We start from the raw sequence: 6000 nt of genomic DNA on the forward strand, positions 1-6000 counted from the left end.
GAAACAGCATAATTTTATTTTATTTTATTTGTGTACGTGAAGTTTTTGTTGTTTTTACCCTAAATACTTCAAAGACGGTGTTAGACAGGGTGTCTTAAATAAAAATAAAAGTAAATAACAAAATAACTACATAATAATAATTGTTCAACCGAGTTTTATAGTGCGGATTAGCGTTAAAATCTTATCTCGTATATTTTATTAACCGTTTGTTTAATTTAATTGAATTTGGTATGTATAGATGCGCATCAATGAGAACTTTTATTAGAAACTAATTTTGTGAAAATTTATCCATCCGCTGAGGAGTAGTAGGGGAAAATCACTTCCAAAAGCGCTAAATCTCTCCCTTGAATAATTAATCAACCAGTTATTGAATATTATCGACTTTGGTGTCTACGGATGCGCAATAACGAGATCTATCGTCTGATAATAATTTCATGAGGATTTGCTTACCTGTTTAGGAGAAAACGAGGAAAATCACGTTGGGAGCCATCTCTCATATCTATTGAACTGGGCTATGCACCCCAATAAATTTGGTGTCCAGGGATGCGGCCTAAAAAGACTTTTCATTTGATACCAAATTTGTAAAAATCCGCCCAGCGGTTTAGGAGAAATCGGCGAAAAACGAAACGCAGCGCCCACCCACCCTCCCAGTCCACATCTTTTAGGCACATCAACTCGGTTTGCACAATTTTATACCTATTTTTTTTTAATTTTTTTTTGAATAGAAAAATGATAACTGAAGAAGAATATTTAAAAATTTTTGAATTTGGACTTCTACAAAAGGCTACAGGAATATTTTAAGTTCCTGTTTTTTTTTTTTTTTTTTTTTTTTTTTTTAAAGTTGATATAGAGAAACCTACCCAGGCCAGAAACCAAACCTAACTTTGACATTAACCTAACCTAAACTAACCTAACTTTGACATTAACCTAACCTAAACTAACCTAACTTTGACATTAACCTAACCTACACTAACCTAACTTTGACATTAACCTAACCTAAACTAACCTAACTTTGACATTAACCTAACCTAAACTAACCTAACTTTGACATTAATTTAACCAAAACAAACCTAACTATATTAGAAACATCACCTACACTAACCTAGCTTTTTCAGCAACCTCACCTAAGCTAACCTAACTTTTGTAGAAACCTAACCAAAACTAACCTAACTATTATAGAAACCTCGCCTACACTAACCTAACTTTTTCAGCAACCTCACGTACGCTAAACTAACTTTTGTAGAAACCTAACCAAAACTAACCTATTATAGAAACCTCACCTACACCAACCTAACTTTTCAGCAACCTCACCTACACTAACCTAACTTTTTCAGCAACCTCACCTACACTAACCTAACTTTTTCAGCAACCTCACGTACACTAACCTAACTCTCACAGAAACCTCACTTCCTTTTTTTTTTTTAAGTAAGGTTAGGTTAGGTTAGGTTAGGTTAGGTTAGGTTAGGTTAGGTTAGGTTAGGTTAGGTTAGGTTAGGTTAGGTTAGGTTAGGTTAGGTTAGGTTAGGTTAGGTTAGGTTAGGTTAGGTTAGGTTAGGTTAGGTTAGGTTAGGTTAGGTTAGGTTAGGTTCACATAATCCATCGTCCGGTGCGGTGAGGCGGCGTGAGACGTGTTCCGTACACGCCGCCCCCCAGGAAGGAGGAACTGGCGAACACTAGCCAGGTCTTAATCGCGATGGGCCTATATAAAAAATAGGCTGCCGCTGTCGGGGTTACGGAAGCGGTTACACCAAATACCCGCGACCCTGCCAATATAGCGGAGAGACGGAACACAGTGGAGTTTAGTCGGTAGTCGCCGCATTCTGCGGTGTGAGTCCGACATAACCCAGGGCCCTTTCCCCGAGCGCTCTGGGTATGCCTAAATGCATTCTCCACTATAAAAAAAAAAAAAAAAAAAAAAAAAAAAAAAGGTTAGGTTAGGTTAGGTTAGGTTAGGTTAGGTTAGGTTAGGTTAGGTTAGGTTAGGTTAGGTTAGGTTAGGTTAGGTTAGGTTAGGTTAGGTTAGGTTAGGTTAGGTTAGGTTAGGTTAGGTTAGGTTAGGTTAGGTTAGGTTAGGTTAGGTTAGGTTAGGTTAGGTTAGGTTAGGTTAGGTTAGGTTAGGTTAGGTTAGGTTAGGTTAGGTTAGGTTAGGTTAGGTTAGGTTAGGTTAGGTTAGGTTAGGTTAGGTTAGGTTAGGTTAGGTTAGGTTAGGTTAGGTTAGGTTAGGTTAGGTTAGGTTAGGTTAGGTTAGGTTAGGTTAGGTTAGGTTAGGTTAGGTTAGGTTAGGTTAGGTTAGGTTAGGTTAGGTTAGGTTAGGTTAGGTTAGGTTAGGTTAGGTTAGGTTAGGTTAGGTTAGGTTAGGTTAGGTTAGGTTAGGTTAGGTTAGGTTAGGTTAGGTTAGGTTTTTTTTTTTTTTTTTTTTTTTTTTTTTTTTTTTAAAAGCACCCGCCATCGCAGGGTGTTGTCTGCTTTTTCTCTAGAGTATAGTCTAGAGACATTTATTTTCTTTAATCAAATAACAAACACAATTTTCTTTATTTACAATATGGGCACATAATATTAAAATACAATAAATTTTAAAATACGAATTTACAATATACAATAAAATTTTCAAAATAATAATAAAATACAATAATTAAAAGTCACTTTAAAATTAACAATTTAAACATTACAATAAAAATAAAACCAATACAAATAAATATACAAATTAACACGGCACAACAATAAAACTTAACCCTAACATCACAGCTTATCACAGTTTCGTTTGTTAACCACCCCAACAATGTATTTACAATATTCCAAGAATTCAGTTCTCGTATCATCCCCCAGGGCCGCAGGCAGATTCTCACCCGTCATCGCGATGCCCAATTTTTGCTCAATAACATATCTATCTCTTGCAAAAATCGGACACTCGAGCAACAGGTGAGAAACCGTCTCGTCGACTCCGGGCTGACACAGGCACGATGGATTCTCCTTCAGCTTGAATCTGTTCAAGTAGAAGGCGAATCCACCGTGTCCAGTCAGTGCTTGTGTGGCGTGGTGTGTGATGTCTATTTTCCGAACTATTTTGTATGCAGCAGCAGCGCTTGGGAAAAAGAGCTTCGTGCCTCCAGCCGTCTCCCCCACATCATATCTCCTGTCCCATTCCCCGATCGTATCCCGTCTCAGGATACGCTTGACGAATGAAACAGGACACAGATCGTAGTCGGGTTTCTTCTTCGACCCCAGAGCGGCCCCTTTGGCTAACTGGTCCACTCTTTCGTTCCCCCTTAGCCCTGCGTGCGCCTTGATCCAAAACAGAGCGACCTCCCGCCTCTGCGAAGCAGCTTTTCGGAGGGCCGCTCTTGTTTGCACAGCAAGGGGGTGGGGGGAACCGAGTGTGACTGCCTGGAGGGCCGATCTGGAGTCGCTGAAGATGCCGACTTTCGCCACTCCACTCTTGCAGGCTCTAATTACTGCTCTTTGGAGCGCTAGGAGTTCGGCCTGGTAGACGGTGCAATACGGCGGCAAAGCAAGCTTGACGGCCTTCGTCTCGGCCTCCCCCTCCCATACGGAAAGGGCGGCTCCGACTCGACCCTCAATCTTGCTGCCGTCCGTGTAGATCCTATGTACGTGGCTGTTAGCCACGTCGGAATACGAGTCCTCGTCCACCAGCCCGAACCCCAGCCCTTCCTGCTCTGCCGGATGTGGGTCCTCAATCGCCGGAGCCATTCTTTCCACCTCCCTGTCTCCCAGGTTAGGTTAGGTTAGGTTAGGTTAGGTTAGGTTAGGTTAGGTTAGGTTAGGTTAGGTTAGGTTAGGTTAGGTTAGGTTAGGTTAGGTTAGGTTAGGTTAGGTTAGGTTAGGTTAGGTTAGGTTAGGTTAGGTTAGGTTAGGTTAGGTTAGGTTAGGTTAGGTTAGGTTAGGTTAGGTTAGGTTAGGTTAGGTTAGGTTAGGTTAGGTTAGGTTAGGTTAGGTTAGGTTAGGTTAGGTTAGGTTAGGTTAGGTTAGGTTAGGTTAGGTTAGGTTAGGTTAGGTTAGGTTAGGTTAGGTTAGGTTAGGTTAGGTTAGGTTAGGTTAGGTTAGGTTAGGTTAGGTTAGGTTAGGTTAGGTTAGGTTAGGTTAGGTTAGGTTAGGTTAGGTTAGGTTAGGTTAGGTTAGGTTAGGTTAGGTTAGGTTAGGTTAGGTTAGGTTAGGTTAGGTTAGGTTAGGTTAGGTTAGGTTAGGTTAGGTTAGGTTAGGTTAGGTTAGGTTAGGTTAGGTTAGGTTAGGTTAGGTTAGGTTAGGTTAGGTTAGGTTAGGTTAGGTTAGGTTAGGTTAGGTTAGGTTAGGTTAGGTTAGGTTAGGTTAGGTTAGGTTAGGTTAGGTTAGGTTAGGTTAGGTTAGGTTAGGTTAGGTTAGGTTAGGTTAGGTTAGGTTAGGTTAGGTTAGGTTAGGTTAGGTTAGGTTAGGTTAGGTTAGGTTAGGTTAGGTTAGGTTAGGTTAGGTTAGGTTAGGTTAGGTTAGGTTAGGTTAGGTTAGGTTAGGTTAGGTTAGGTTAGGTTAGGTTAGGTTAGGTTAGGTTAGGTTAGGTTAGGTTAGGTTAGGTTAGGTTAGGTTAGGTTAGGTTAGGTTAGGTTAGGTTAGGTTAGGTTAGGTTAGGTTAGGTTAGGTTAGGTTAGGTTAGGTTAGGTTAGGTTAGGTTAGGTTAGGTTAGGTTAGGTTAGGTTAGGTTAGGTTAGGTTAGGTTAGGTTTTTTTTTTTTTTTTTTTTTTTTTTTAAATAAAACAAACTCCACAGACTCAAGGTCCGTGCCTTTTTTTTTAGATAATATAATTTTTTGTTTTTCATAAGGATGGTTTACTCGTCACAATTAATGAGGTAGTCCCGTCAACTACCATAATACAATTACATATTATTTTTAGTCTCTTAACTAGTTTTATAACATGCATAATTTTTATAATATAACATGCAAATTTTTTTTTTTTTTTTTTTTTTTTTTTTTTTTATAATATAACATGCAGTATTTTTTTTTTTTTTTCTTTTTAATATTATATATATATTTTTTATTATAATATAATTAATAAATAATTTTTTTTTTTTTTTTTTTTTATGTGTTATTTTTATTTATTTTTATTTTTATTTTTTTTGTGCATGCTATTTTACATAATATTATTATAGGTGATACGATTTATACAATTAATTTATAACAGTTTCAAACTTAATCTAATACAGATAGTGATATTTGTTAATTTTATCAATTAATGAATGAATTCTAATACAAATTAAGTACTTTAATCTATTACAGCCAAAAACACAATACATATTATTGAGTGGATAGGTAAGGAGTATGAAGTATTGGTTATTGTTGCCGCAATCCAAGCTTTTGGAGGTGTTGGTTTTATTTTATTGATTTTGTGAGGGCCTCCACGACTCTGCCGTTTCTATCCTTGAGGGCCATTTTTAAACAGTACTCCATGATGTTCTTGGTACTGGCCCTCTGTGCCCTCCCTATCAACCTGCCGATCGCGTCGCCACAGTCGTCAGCGAAGTAGACACAGGTCTTCGTGTGTCTGGATATTGCAACAACCGCGTGAGGTACACTGTCGTGCAGGCTGAGTTTTTTGGCGTTTGACTTCAGGATGAAGACGGTTTCGTACGTTAGGCCTTGTGCCTCGTGGATGGTTAAGATGCGGGAACCCGACCCCGCTCCATAGCCCTGGTTGGAAAGGGTGCTCTTTTCCTCCTGTGTGTGTACGAGGTAGAGGGTATTTTCCAAGGAGCTTGGGATAACCGCATCTCTATATCCCTTTTGGATTAATGAGTGCACTCTGGGCTGAGATGAGTATATGCCAGAGTACACTTCACTGAGGGCGAAGGCAACATCCATCGGATTGCGGTGTGTGCAGAGTAAATTTTGGTGAATGGTTGTGATAGAGTCGGGCCGACAGTATCTCATATGAAAGAGATTATCTCTGTCGATAAACGGCAGTTGGTTTACATCTCCGACTAAGACCACTTCCACTGCGCCAGACAGCTTGGCGG

This window comes from Colias eurytheme, chromosome 31 (genome assembly GCF_061535395.1).
Source record: "Colias eurytheme isolate Ceu_HAF_F1 chromosome 31, ilColEury1 Martin Lab GWU primary, whole genome shotgun sequence".
Lineage (NCBI taxonomy): Eukaryota > Metazoa > Arthropoda > Insecta > Lepidoptera > Pieridae > Colias > Colias eurytheme.